We start from the raw sequence: 16,003 nt of genomic DNA, 5'->3' as shown, positions 1-16,003 counted from the left end.
TATTTATTCTTCATTCATTTATTTTTAAATTCAAATAGCTGCATGAATTTATTAATTCTAATTAATTTCATTAAAATTTTCATATCAATATAAATTCAAAAGCACGGGCGACTACAACGACCTAAATATTTATTTTATCAAAAAAAAAAAAACATACTGATAAGATAATTGAGATGTCCGAGTTAAATCAAAGTTAAAGAGATAAGTTGGCATGACAGTTAAAGTTAAAGAAGGATTAATATTTAAAGTTAACATAGTTGAATATTGTAGTCGAGAAGTTATTTGACCAGATCATTGGGTCGGTCGAACTTCGAATCTATTAGGTTATCTGATCGGATTATTGGGTTGATCGGACGTTGAATCATTAAATATTGATGAATAATTTAAGACGAGTCAACACTATCCAAAGTCAAGATTTATTTGTCACTTGGAGATAGCAATATTAACTAGATGGGTTGAGCAGTCGAGCTGATCGGAACTATATTCCGATCAGATAGACTGGACGCCTGGTCCAATTGAATCCTTTAACTTAATGGGTCGAGTGAAGAATGAGTTCCCTACAACACTATAAGTCTGATCGGCTGGTCCTTATGAATGATTGTTGACTAGGTCATAGGGGGAACTCAGTCAGTTGGCCATATAAACATATTATCGGTCACTCAACCCAATGACCTTATATTCTTTTTTGGCATTTTATGCAACGGGGGATAGAGAATATTCTCCTTGTAAGTTGTATATTAGAAGCTTCCTCTCTACTAAATGTACATATTGTGAGTCCATTTTGAGAAAGGTATTAAAGCATCTTTATGGTTTGTTTTTTTTGGACATGCTTTAAGATTTGTGCAAAGACAATCAGTAATACTATAAAAGAGGTCTCTATTTATAGGCGGAGATATGCAATGCTACACATTTTTACACACTCTTAGCTATTGTTCTTCTCACTGTTCCTCTACTCTACTTTACCACTGACTTAAGCATCAAAAGGCCTACGTTAGGGACCTCTTCTCTGGCCTGGCCGCTAACGCTCCTTGTGACACGCAAAATCGCTTGAAGTCGCTTTTGCTGGATCAGAGTCTACAAGTAGTCAACATCATAGCCATCTTCATAGCCAGCCATCTTCTCCGCTTTCGGATGGAATCATATTTGACGTCGTTTATGGGAACTCCACTTGCATTTGAGACATGAAGATAGAAGAGACCGGATGACTCACCACAGTAACTTTGTCACAGGAAGATTTAGAACGGTTAATAGTCGTCCAAGCGACTAGAATGGTGCAATAACAACAAGCAGTTGTTGATACCCCAAGGTTGTTTTGATATGATCAAACAAGTTAGGTTAGGTCCTGTTGTGTTTAATTTTGTGTCTAAGTGTGCAGGAACTTAAGAGCTTAGGATGTCGAGCAAAAGACACAGCTAGCGAGAAGGACGGCATGGGAGAGAGTCGATGGGCTCGGTGCGTCTAAGAGACGAGGTGTGACAGAAGTGTATACGGGCGGACGAGAAGAAGGTGCACGACATTTTCGAGGGACGAGAAGCCAAGAATGAAAGCTTGCTCGAGAAGGTCGGAAGTTGGGTTCGGGTGAGCCCTATTATCGATAGCCGAGATCACCCAAGCAAGAGGAACTGGAGCAGAAGATCTGAACTGAGGTGAGTGAAACTAGAGCGGAAGGCCCGGACTGGAAAAAGTCAACTTGGTTGACTTTCCTAGTCCGGGCGCCCGAACTCCGGGTGCCCAGAACCCTTCCCGACACCCGAAATAAGATTTTATCCGGATCGCATTTGAATGTGATCCATTGCAAAGGGGATAAAATTTTATCCCCCTCCAGGTGCCTGGAACCCTTCTAGGCGCCCCGAGTAGGGCTATATAAGCAGCACTGCTCCCAGAAGATAATAACAATCAGAAATATCCAAACAACACTTGTGCACTTTTCCTTTTTTGTTTTATCTTCGTCTTGTTGTGTGTTCATTGCTGTAAAGAGACTTTTCCGCATGAAAGAGATTTTTTTTTAGTGTGCTTTAACTTCCTTGGATTAACAACCTCCCCGATTGTAATCAAGTAACTTATCGGTGTCTTTTTTTTAATTTCTTTATTATTCTTTTATGCAAGTGTTATATTAAGTTATAAGTTCGAGGAAGGTATTTTTGTTTGTTTTTATGCAGGGGTTATTCACCCACCCCCCTAGATGACCACCAAGGGTCCTAACAAGTGGTATCAGAGCAAAGACACTTCAGGAGGACTAACCGTCGAACGAAGCACACGAGATGGCCGGACTGAGCATCTGCCCACCAAAGTTCGAGGGGGAGTTCACAAGTTGAAAAAAGAAAATGGAGGTATTCATTAAAACCGACTTTGAATTACTTTAAATAATGAAATTCAATTTTGTAGCACCCGAAGGCAAGGAAGAATATCAGTGGATGAAGAAGGAGCAGGCCGACTTCGTGGCAAACGGCAAAGCAGAGTTCCATCTACTCAGCGTCCTACCGCTACAAGAAGTCAACCAGATCGGCGCCTACGACTCAGCAAAGGAGCTTTGGGAGAAGTTTCTTGAGCTATAGAAGGGGCGTCCGAAGTCAAGCTCGCAAGATGGGATCTACTAAGGAATCAATTAAGCAACATAAACTGGAAGCAGAAGAAACCATTGCACATCTGCACTCGAGAATGAATGAACTAATCACCAAACTCACGAATCTTGGAGAAAAGGTAAGTAACCGGGATTCGCTAGATCTACTGAGTGGGCATCATTAGTAGATGCCTATTATATATCTAAAGATTTAGAATCTGTAACCTTAGAAGAAATGTTTTCAACATTTGAAGTCCATGAAACGAGATGTGCAGATTTGAAGAAGGATCCGAAGTACAACGTAGCCTTTAGAACAAGGGCGGACGAACAAGATTTAGAATCCTCTCTCGATGACAACGAAACGACATTAATGGTAAAACAATTTAAAAAATTATTTAAAACTAGAAAATCTAACCATCTGCAGGGTAGAAAGAAAAGAACAATTAGATGCTACCACTGCAATGAAGAAGGACACGTTAAAGACAACTGCCCTAAGTTAAAGATCAAGGATAAAGACAAAGGAAAGAACAAGAAACATGTCCAATCTAACAAGTACAAGATGCTAAAGGCGATGTGGGATGAAATATCGTCCGAATCAGAAGTTGAAGCTATTGCTGGACTTGCATTAATGGCAAGTCATCACGACGATGAAAACGAAGCAAGCTCGTCCGAAATGAGTATCGAGAGCATTGATGAAGGGGGAGCGACATTAGAAAAGAGCAGTAGTTCAGGGGGAGCTACGAATAACGAGATCGACAAAGTAAGTCAGGTACGATCTCTTCCTCTCGATAAGTTATTTAAATTTGTTAAATTATTATCTAAAGACTATTGTAAACTAGAAAAAGAAAATAAAGAATTAAAGTTAATTCTAGCCAAATCTTGTCTATTAGAAGATTTTGAAAAAATTAAAATTAAAAAATGATGAATTGAAAATACAAGTAGAAGACTTGAAAAATCGTGCATGCTTAAATGTTAAAAATCAAAATATTAAGAAATATAATAATCTGAACTGGTATTTTAATTACCACAAGGGACAAATTAGGAAAATTTCTCAGAAATATATTTATAAGAGTTTTTTTAATTAATCTAGTTGGCTGGAACCTATATTGGGTTCCAAAGTCTTGTCTAAATTGAACTTTAATTAGATTTAGGACTTTCAACAAAATTAAATGTTTGAATTTCCTTAAGAGGCTTTGTCTAGAAAGTGATTGTTGCTCCAATAACCAAGAAGGTCTAGTGTCTCGCCACAGCCTGGAAGCCAATTAATGAAATAAAATGTTTAATTGACTAACTGATAAAGTATTTAATTGTAATTAAATAATACTTTAAATAGTTACTCAAACATTTTTTCCGATGTTTTTAACTTAAGAATTTTTTAAAGACTTAAAGTTTTTTTTGGAAGTATCAGCTTTACTTTACCATAATTATTTCTACAAAATTAGTTTTTACAAATTTGTTTAACTTAGGAAATTATTGATGTTACAATTTTTTTTAGTGATATCAAAAATATTTTTACTTAGAATTTTTTTTCTAAAATTATTGTAATTTTTTTTAAGTGCTATCAAAATTATTTTCAAAAATTTGATAAGTTTTTTCAAAATGTTGAAAATCAGATTTTTAACTAAAAACTTTCCTATTTTTTTGAAAAATTTACCTTTAGATTTCTTTTGGTACCCCATTTTTTATGTGATCAAAGGGGGAGAAGGGAAAATTAAATCTAGGGGGAGGTAGTTTAAATTTTTACATTTTAAATTGTAAATTTTTTTTACTTTATGTTAGTTTACCCTAACTTAGCTTGGGCTGCTCACATCAAAAAGGGGGAGATTGTTGATACCCCAAGGTTGTTTTGATGTAATCAAATAAGTTAGGTTAGGTCTTGTTGTATTTAATCTTGTGTCTAAGTGTCCAGGAACTTAGAAGCACATGATGTCAAGCAAAAGACGTAGCTAAAGAGAAGGACGACACGGGAGAGAGCTGACGGGCTAGGTGCATCTGAGGGGCGAGATGCTGCGGAAGAGTACGCGGACGGACGAGAAGAAGGCGCGCGGCGTTTCCGAGGAACGAGAAGCCAGGAGCGAAGCTTACTCGAGAAGGCCAGAAGTTGGGTTCAGGTGAGCCCTATTCCGGATGGCTGAGATCACCCATGCAAGAGAAACCGGAGCGGAAGACTCAGACCAAGGCGAGCGAAACCGGAGCGGAAGGCCCAGACTCAGTTTGAGCGCTTAGACTCTCAGCGCCCGAAACCCTTCCGGGCGCCCAGAATCAGATTTTATCTGGATCAAGTTTGACCGCGATCCGTTGCGAAGAGGATAAAATTCCCTCTCCAGACACCTGGAACCCTTCCAGGCGCCCCAAGCAGGGCTATATAAGTAGATCTGCTCCCATAAGCTAACAACAACTAGAAATATCCAAACAACACTTGTGCGCTTTTCCTTTTCTATTTTAGCTTCGTCTTGTTGTGTGTTCATTGCTGTAAAGAGACTTCTCTGCCTGAAGGAGATTTTTTTAATGTGCTTGAACTTCCTTGGATTAACAACCTCCCCTGTTATAACTAAGTAACTTCTCGGTGCCTCCTTTTTTTTAATTCCTTTATTATTCTTTTGTGTAAGTGTTATATTAAGTTATAAGTTCGAGGAAGGTATTTTTCTTTGTTTTTATACAGGGGCTATTCCCCCCCCCCCCCCCCTCCTCTAACTGCCCGCCAAGGGTCCTAACAAGCGACCGAATGCCATCTTCCAAACGATCCCGCAATGTCTACGACCGACCATTAGGTCTAGTGCAGTATTCGAGTGGAAGGTCCGACCGGGTTCCAGCTGATTCAGCCTCCACCGGTCGCCTTCCAACAAGCACCTGTGCATCCGACCAGCCTCTCGGTCGTGCCCCCATTAGGCATTGTTCCGTGCACGCCCTTGATGACATGGGCCTAGCCGAGAGGCCCCAGGGATCGTCTTCTGAGAATGCACCTACCCGGGACCTCCAAAAAGGCAAAGCTCCGATGACCAGTAGCTCCCCTAAGCGGGCGAGCATGTCGTTCTCCCAAGAAATCTTAGAAGACAAACTACCAGTTCATTTCCAACCCCTATCGATCGGAGAATATGAAGGAGCAATCGACCCAGAAAATCACTTACTCAAATTTAAAAATGCATTTATCCTCCATCAATACATAGATGAAGTCAAATGTCGAGTGTTCCTCACCACCCTATCTGGCTCGGCACAGAAATAGTTTAACATACTCCCGATCGAGTCCATATGATGCTTTAAGGACTTTCTGTCACGCCCCGAGGGAGTCTCTATCAGAAGAAATTTCGGCAGCATCTCTCATGTATTGGTGACAATCCGAAACTTTACTGCAAGCCCTCAGGGCCACACAAACATCGGCCAACACGATCGGAACAATAACAATAAAAGATAAACATTCCTCGTAGTTTATATATTCAGCCTTCGGCTGACACAACCACGCAGTTTATATTTAATGAAAACCTACTCTACTACAACGACGGAAAAACACAAAACCCACAACAGAAAATCCAACGCAGCGGAAAACATATGTAGTAGATCAAAACTCAATGAAAATCCTCAAGTACCATCATACATCACGTATATATTAAATGTAGCAAGTAAACCAAAAACCAAATTATGCGAACCCGTAGCGACAAGTGGTGGGGCACTAGCGACTGGAACCTCTTGACAGCATCAACCTGAAATAGTAATAATCAACGGGGGTGAGTCCAATGCTCAACGGATACCGGGCTGACATGCATAGTAAATAATAATCAACAGTAATAAACATGTGTACAGTCTCCTGAAGTAATGAAAAATACATAACTAAAAGAAAAGGGAAAAACTGTACTCACCAAAACCTCCTATCAGGATAATAAGGTCGTCAGACCGTAAATAACATGTCCCTGTATGCATGTCAATCATATGCATTCATCCAATATGCATCAAATAAAGTGTAGCAAACACAAGCAATAAATGCAATCATGCATATGATGCATATGATATGGTCACCCCTGACGCCAGTAAGCCATCTCACACACGATGGTGAGACCGAGTGGATAGGGCTATGACAACTGTGCACTCTATCATCACTGCTCCTAATGAGTGACTAAGTGGACAGGATGCTATCAAAGTATACCTATCCTCCTACTCTAAATCATAAGTGGGGGAGCTCAATATCTCATCTCCCTGAGACAATCCAGAGGAGGGATCTCTGATGTGCTACCACGTTGCGTCACACTACTCATAAGTGGACCAGCGGAGCACTTACAGAGCAAACTACCACACACCCTACCACTAAGCCATGAGTGATTGTGTGTGCAGATCCATGTAACTAGTGATGAGCTCAACAATAATGGGGTTACTAATCGCTCAGCATGCAATCATACAAGATGGTGCATGACACTAAGCATGAAATCCTGACCATATCTACCTCCATAAAACATGTACCAAAAATACATGGACCAAATAATCAGATCTAGGTACACATGTCAGATATGGTAAATGACTATTCCGGTATATCATATGTCATGGTATGTCACTACCACTATGAGCATAAATAATCAAGAGGGAAAAGTATGCAAAACAGGTAGTAAATAAACATGCTAAAGGAATTAGGCAATGACATACCAATGCAGATATATACATAATTATTACTACTCGTTAAAATTTACCATGCATATCATATGACAATATCTAAAGATAAGTCAAGGTACCCACCTCAAAATGTAGATTGAGCTAAACAATCGCTATGTTGAAGTGCTCGTCCCAAATCAAAGTCCTGTAACAAATCGTACAGCTTTAGCTAAGTTTCATTATAACAAAATAGCTAAACCACATTCTAAAACCTATTTAGGATAACCATAATCAAATATGATTTCTGATTACCCACCTCAATTAGAGTTAAACTGGTTTCATCCTAATAAATCCATCATCTTCCTTAATTATCAATCTACTACATAATGAATCAAACCAATCAAAAAACTCACCTCTAATCCAATTCAAAGTATAAATGAACTAACTTCAAAACTTACCCAAACCCAGATGTTTCGTTGTTGACTCACAGCCGGAAAGTGTGTGCTGCTGGTCGTTGCAACCGGGCAAGGTGAAGTTGTTGATTTCCCAAATCCACACCCACTCAAACTGCACAGATTAACAACCTCAATCCTGAAAACGAACCAATCCTCTCAATGCTGTACTGCAACCGCTTAGTGAAGAAACCAGAGGCTGCTGAATTGAAGAGAAGATCTCCCCTCAAACCTACAGCCGCTCGAGAGAGATCCTAGTCGATGCTGTGAAGGATTAGAGATCCCCTCTAAATGGTTGTTCTCCTCTCCCCAATCACCATCGACGATGGTGGTGCATGAGATCCGGCGTCGAGCACCCTCCGATAGGGTGTTGCTGTAGTTATCGGACTAGGAGACGAATCCCACTCCGCTGTCGATGCCGAGGGGAAACAACAATGTGCTCCGATTATTCCAACATCTGCTTCAGTGAGAGGCAACCTCACTATCGCCTAGCGTCGTGGCAATCGAACGGAGCAGCACCCGCGTTGATGAGATCGAGAGAGAGCCCGATTGTCGACATCAAGTGGAAGAAGGGAGATGACGCTGCAGCTTTGGGGTCACTAAGGCATCGCCGACAGAGGAGGATCATACTGGTGACGATCGGCTCAAGGCTAGGGCACAGCGGCAACCGAAAGAGGAAGAAGAGAAAGGAATTGTCTCCTTGGCCACTGCTTTTGTACTCGTGGAGAAGGGAAAGGGACGCGAGGCGGTGTCGGATTGGGGAAGAGGAAGAGCTCGGGGAAGAGGAGAAGGCGGTCGGTCGGCTTAAGGCTCGGCGACGAAGAGGAAGAGAAGAGTGTTCAGCGATGGGAGAAGAAAAGAAAAGGGAAAAGAAAAAAGAAAAATAAAACTTTTCCTCGTCTAAATAGGTAGCTTAAACAGACTTTCCCGTGGCACAATTATTGATCCCCTTAAACTCGTCATACGAGCTCCGAAAAATTTCCAGAAAATTTTTGAAAATTCCCTTAAGGTTATATTTAGGTGTTGTATTTTACACTTTCACAAAGCTTTTCTGCATACACTTTTCTAGTAGCCATCGTTACCACAAGACGATGTTGAGTCTGTTTTCTCTTAATCAAGGGTCTAAGGAAACGCTGAGAGCTTATATCAAGAAATTCAATCAAATGGCCATGGGCGTCCCCTCGGCTACCCTGGAGATTCTAGTGAGCGTCTTCTTCCAAGGGCTTACCGATAGTGAGTTCTTCCAATCCCTCATTAAGAAGCCTCCAAGAGACTTTGACTATATGCTTGGATGAGCCATCAAGTATATCAACATGGAAGAAGCTTAGTTCGCTCTAAAGAAGGATGTAGCTCCGTCTACTCCTACCTCTGCGCCCGAGCGTCGAGCGCCCCTTCCTACTTTGCCACTTAAAGGTCCCCAACTGGGCCACCCACTATAGTGTTAGAATGTATACTAAAAGTCTAGCTTTTTGTATAAACATTTATTTTGAAATGAGAATCACATTGATCAAATGTCTGCATTTAGTAAAATGCAGTTGTCCATTTAATTTATATTGTAGATAACATGGTATGTGGTGTCACACAAAAGATCATATTATCAGTTCCTTATAAATTATAAATAGAAGCTCACAACCAAGATGGATTGAGACAAACCATTGGAATGGTTGTAGTGTAATTTGATACTAATTTATCTTGACTTTAAAATTACAATAGTACACTATGTGTGTATAGAGTAAAACCATTTGAGGTTGTTCCTTTTATACTGACTGCATCAAAGAACAGAACCTCTGTTATTATGGATATACGTACTCTTGATCCCGATATAATAACAAGCACATACACTTAGTATTTATTTCTTTAATTTATCAAAGGGTGAGATTTATTCATTAAATCAATAAGTCCGATAAGTTGGGAAATAATATTATTTATATGGTGTGTTGTTGATTATAGAAGGAAACTGTGCCCTATTTATTAGGATAATGATATCCCCTTGAGGAGCTCATAAGGATTGTCATGTAAACCCTGCAGGTGGACTTAGTTCCGACATAACAATGAAGTTGAGTGATATTACTCTTGGAGCTAGATGTTAATTAAGTGAGTTATCAATAACTCATTTAATTAATGGGCATTCGATATCTTAAAGACAGGGAGATTAACGCACTCATGATAAGAAGGAGCCCATAATGTAATATGGGATTGGTGCAGTAGTTAAATAATAACTCTTTAATGGTATGAGTTATTATTGATGAACTTGAGTTGGGTGTTCGGGTCGAACACAGGAAGTTCAAGTTCATCAGGAGGCTAAAACCAATTCCTCCTCTATGTCCCTATTGTAGCCTCTATGTATAAAGCCTCGCATCCACCCAAGTCATCCTTATGGCCGACCACATCCTTGCTTGGTGCCCAAGCAAGGGGCTAGCCCAGATGAGTTTAAAAGTGAATTTTTAATTTTTTAAATCTTTCTTTTTGTAGCCATCTACAATGTTTTAAAAGAGAGATTTTAAATTTTAAAAACTTTCCTTTTTTGAAGTCATCCACATGTTTTAAAAGAGAGTTTTAAATTTTTAAAAAAATCTTTCCTTTTATAGTTATCTATAATGGTTTAAAAGAGAGATTTTATTTTTGTTAAAACTTTCCTTTTTGTGACCATGATTTAAAATAGAGGTTTTAATTTTAAAAATCTTTCCTTTTTTAACCATCTACAATGTTTAAAAGAGGGTTTTTTAATTTTAAAACTTTCCTTTTGTAGCCATCCACAATAGGAAATTTAAAAAAGAGATTTTAATTGTTGTTAAAAATTTTCCTTTTTAGCCATTACCAAGGATTATAAAAGAGGATAGATGGTGCCTTAGAAATAATAATCATCAACACAATTTCTATTCTTCTTCTATTCTCCTTGTGGCCGACCCCCTCATATTCTTATTCTCCCCTTGCTTTCTCACCTAAGGCCGGTGGCATCAAGAGGATCCAACCATCTTGTGGTCGGCGGGTTGCAAGGAAGAAAGAAGAACAAGAGGTGGTGTTCCTAGTTTTGATCCCTTGGTGACCGAAAGTCTTGGAAGAAAGAAGGACTTGGGTGATTTTTACATCTTGGTAGATCGTCGTCCACACGACGTCCAAGAGGAGGATAGGAATACAGCAGAAGATCAAGAGGTCTTTAAGCTACAAAGAAAGGTATAACTAGTTAATTGTTTCCGCTGTGTACTAGTTTATTTTTCCTTTGTATGGATCCTGAAGTACCAACATAAGAGGCTAGCGATCTTGTACTTTGATTGAGGTCTCTATAGTTTAACCTAGGATTTACTGTAAGGAGTTTAAATATTTAATTTCTTTGAAAGACTTTGACTAGGAAGTGGTGGATGATCTCATACCCAAGAAGGTCGAGTGTCTCGCCAACGACCTGGAAGCCAATCCTTTAAATAGATATTTAATCAACTTCTGTACTATGGTTTAACTTTTGATGAACACATGGGTTGAACTTGGATTAATAATGTTAAGTTTCGTTTGCAATCCAAGTTTAACTTCTGAAAAGCACATGGGTTGCTAGGAAAAGTTCTATGCTTGTACAAATTTTTGTACAGGGGAAACAAAACGAAATTCCGAGTAGCGCCAACACACAACACCACAATCCAAGGTCACATGCAGTCCAATATGTAGAAGACAAGCGGGCACGCTTCCCCCATCCCCAACAATGGGCTCCTATGTTTTGCACCTACCACTGTTCAGGAACCCATAATATAAGGAATTGCTATCATTATAATCAAGAGCCACACCCACCAACTAATCAGGAGTTTCGTCAATCATGCCCTTCTCCTAGTCCTCAATGTTATCGTCGACCAAACTGATACCTAGGTCGAAGTCGTACAAGGGCCGATCGAAACTAACAAAGGCCCCAATAAAGAAATAACCGAGTACCGGCTTGGGTGTTCGTGCAAGGAGCACCAAACGATCGAACATATATTTTGATAATAGCAAAAGGGTTCAAAGTTAAGTTGTCTTGTTGTCTAACAAGTTGAACTATGCATACATGAAAATCTTAAGTGATCTTATGCAAAGTAAAGTCCAAGATGTGGTTAGGCGGATGGAAAGTTCTAGCTGCGGTTAGGCAACAAAGTCCTGGTCCAAGGGATTGGGCAAAGTTTTGGTGGGTCGAAGACTTAGGGTGAATCCTAGAGTCGAGGACTCTAGGTGAAAATCCTAGGGGTCACAGACGCCAGGTGGAAGACTAAACGGGTTATAGAATAGACGTCCAGCATGAAGTCCTAAAGTCTTGGACACTGAGCAAAATTCCAGATGGTCTGGAGGATTGGTCTAGTAAAAGGTAATTTCTCCTAAGAGGAGTAGGTGAAGACGCATTCCCCGAAGAGGGAGCAGTAGGCGTCGGTCCGACCTAGAGTTTCTGTGAAACTCAAAGTCAGGATCGGACAGTCCGAAGGCTGCTAAAACTTATCTTTCTTTAAATATTATTGCTTGGACTAACCTTGTTTTGCTGTGGAAGCTGGAAACATGGTGGTCTGAGTGCACGGAGTTGCTCTGAGTGCCCGGGATGCTTCAGCGAAGGGGCGCCCTGACACGGTGCTTGGTCGGGTGCCCTGGAGGTCCGGGTGCCCGGAGCTGCTCAGGCCCTAGACGACCAAATTTCATCGACTTACTGAGCTACAGCCCAACGACTAGCTGACTCACATTAGTGGTCCAAGCATTCGAAAGGGGTCGGACACCCGAACGTGGATAAACTTCAGGGATGAAGTTTCGACGAGAGCACGCCACGTCAGCATGATCTAGGAACCCAGGAGTGGATCCAGGCACCCTGAATGGGCTATAAAAGAATGCTTCGACCAGTGGCTCAACAACAACATTCCGAGGAACTTTCACTTTTTCGTGCTACTCAGAAAGTGCCTTCTCGATGCCCGAAAGTTGCTCCAACGATGACTGTGCTAAAGATCTAATCCTCCAAGTTGTCAGTATTATTTTTATTCAAGTTACTTGTGTTCAAATTACAATCATCTATTTTAACTTTCCAATATATCAGTATTTTCCCAACAAAAGCACTCTCATGTGCGGGCCTTGGAATAGGAGTCGCCACAGGTTCCGAATTAAGTAAAACTTGATCGAGTTAGCATTGTTATTTTGTTTCTTTCTTTATTCCATTGCCTTTACTTTCTCCAATTGTTTTAAAATGAACGTGAAAGTCACGTGCATGATTCACCCCCCCCTCCCTCTAGCACGTCTCGATCCTACATTGGCCATCTATTAAATAACCCCACCAGTTAACCTGAAAAGAAGAAAACCATAGCAATGTCACCCGAGGAAGCCCGACTGATGGTGATTCTAATCGGGCAAGAAAGTCACATGCTCGCCAATTGAAGATCCACACCGTTAGGTATAGCCAAGAGAAGGCACAGGGGAAGAAGTAAAGATACCCCACAATGATGCCCTAATTATTAAAGTTGTGATAGCTAACTATAACATTCATCGCACTTTTGTTGATATAAGCAGCTCAATTAATATCATTTTCAAGAAGGTGTTCGAGCAGTTTCAAATAGATAAGAGCAAGCCCAGCCAATGACAACTCTTCTCTATGGGTTCATGAGAAATGAAGTGCAGCCGATTAGACAAGTCCAGTTGACTATAAATCTTGGCGAAGAACCCCTCATAATGACTCGTCGCTCAAACTTCATCGTAGTAGACGCACCTTCGGCTTATAATGTAATTTTGGGGCGACCAACATTGAACAAATTCTAAGCCATCATTTCCAACTTCTGCCAAAAGATAAAGTTCTCTATTGACAACTCGATCAATGAAGTAAAAGGAGATTAACTGGTGGCACATAAATGCTACATGAAAATGGTGAAGACCGAAGCTCGTGCTGCCCAGAAAACTTAGCGAGTAGAGGTTAACATCATTTAAGAAGCTCCCCCGACCCTAGTCTATGAATAAAAAGAGCACGTACAAATTCACCCGGTCGATTGAAGGCCATCACACAAATTACAGTCGATTTGTGCCTCGAGAACAAAGTGGAGTTGGTCACCTATTTGACGTGCAATAACGACATCTTCTCCTAGATGCCCCATGAACTCATAAGTATCTCACAGATAATAATGGAGCATGCACTTCACGTCCGCCCGGATACTCTACCAGTTAAACAAAGGAAGAGAGATTTCAGATCTGAGTAGAACCAAGTTATCCGAGTAGAGGTGGAGAAGCTGTTTGAAGTCGGTCATATCCATGAAGTATAATTTCTGAGCTGGTTAGCAAATGCAATGCTGGTATCCAAGCCCAAGAACAAGTGGCGGGTAAGCGAAGATTTTAGAGATTTAAACAAGGCCTGACCGAAAGAGTATTACCCTTTACCGTGCATCGATCAGGTGGTTGACTCAACTGCAGGTTGCGAGTTGATATGCATGCTCGATGCATATCAAGGTTGTTGATGCAATTGACACCAATGGTCAAATCTAAGTTTTGATGAATCATAAGTGGATTAAAATTAGTTATGTTGTGATCTAACCTTTCTACCAAGTGTACATGACTTGTCTGGTTTGACACCGGGCTAAAATATAGTTAGGTCTATAGGACCTGATAGCTGGTGTAGAAGTCCAGATAGGTCAAGCAGTGACCCGATATCTGGTGGGAAATCTTACTAGGTCTGTGGGACTTGACAGCTAGCCGAAGTCTAGTTCGGTTTGTGGATGTTAAAATCTTGGTTTCAAATGTTAACTAAAATCTTCCTCAACCTAAATTGGTAAGTAGACTCCAAAGTCGATTCACGAGGACTTCATAGTGTTATTAATTCTCCTTTGATCTGATTTATTGCATAGTTCATATGGGTTTTTTTTTATTACTAACAATGCAAAATTTATTTGATTAAAGATGCTAACTCACATTCAAGCTTCCATCGTTGACTTTTTCTAGATGAATGACTATTAAAACCAAATTCTGAGATTATCTACTCAACTACAAGCATCACTAGTATAATTTTGTAAACTGGAAATTGAATCTAGCAGCTTGAAGCTAAATGAGCAAATCTAAATCATAGAATAGTTGCAAAAATCTAATTCGAACTCAAGCTGAATCAAGTTTAACAGAATTAAATCTAAGATCAGGTCATTGTCATCCGTAAGCAGAAATAAGAAAAGAAAATTTTCTACATCAAACTACAAAGGTTCGATTAAAGTCAACGGTGAAACTCTAGTAAAGAGGAAAAAAATATAACTAGATCTGGGAAGAAGTAGAGTAAAGATTCAGTGAGCTGGGATCCCCCAAGCACTCATAAAGCTGGAAGAATCGTTACTAAACTCTCATGAAGAGACTTTACCCTAGATCTGGAATATAAACAACTCCATTGTCATTTCCATATCTGAATGGTAAACGGGAGTCGAGCAGCGTCGTCCTCCTCCCAGATCAGCGTCACCCAAGCAGAAGTTGTTGAAGATAGAAACCAGCCTTGTTTCGATCTGCAGTTCGTCCTGCTCCCAGAGAGAGTCGCTGATCCCCTTTCCTGTAGCCTCCCTCGCATATTTATATTCTCACCATATCTTAGAATTCCTATGCGGCTCAGATTCTCTGAAACTTCAATCCAACGGTCCAGGAACTCCATAGCTTAAATCCAGATGAAAACTCCCTCTTCAATACCTGCAATAATTAATCAAGACTTTGTCAACAAAATACCCCATAATTGTTGCTTACATCATTATTCTAGTTAATGACCAGAATTATTAAACATACACGAAAATGCAATCAAAACTCGATAAAAGAGTAAAATTCTGAAGAAAACAAGTAAAAATGTTTAACCACAAATAGATACTATCAAAATCCCCCACACTTACTTTTGACCGTCCCGGCAAATCAAAATGATTCTTAAGGAAGTTTAATATCATTTCTTTGACCCGTACTGACAACCTATTAAGGATTGTAAAAAGTAATTATCTATGTCCAGCAATCTAATTAAAACATTCAAGTCACACAACCTTCATAGTTCAATCAGTTCAATGGTTTCAAGCGCTCAAATAATTGAGAACGACTCATCTTTCCTGGTTGAAAATTAATCTCTATCACTCTCCTAATCTAATTCTGGAATGGAGTTTCTCTCTATGCTACTCAAAACATTTCACTACCATATGCTTGCCTTTTTCCTCTCTCTCCACTGCTTCTGATATAACAACACATGAATCAAAAAGATTTTGACAATGAAATAGAAGTCAAAGAGGATAATTGAAATTGTATCGGGCATTAATTGAAACAATGGAGATAAGGACGAAGTAGTTATGCTGGAAATTGTATTTGATTGGTTTCTACTCGTTCTTTTACACTCTAATTGCCAGAAACATCATTTCTCTATCAATTAACTTCTTTACTTAAGAATTCTGTTAAGTAACTAAAATTCATGATCAAGCTTTGCCATTACCATTTCATCAATAAC

Source organism: Zingiber officinale, chromosome 5A (assembly GCF_018446385.1).
Source record: "Zingiber officinale cultivar Zhangliang chromosome 5A, Zo_v1.1, whole genome shotgun sequence".
NCBI classification, from domain to species: Eukaryota; Viridiplantae; Streptophyta; class Magnoliopsida; order Zingiberales; family Zingiberaceae; genus Zingiber; species Zingiber officinale.
This window is presented reverse-complemented; position numbering follows the sequence as displayed.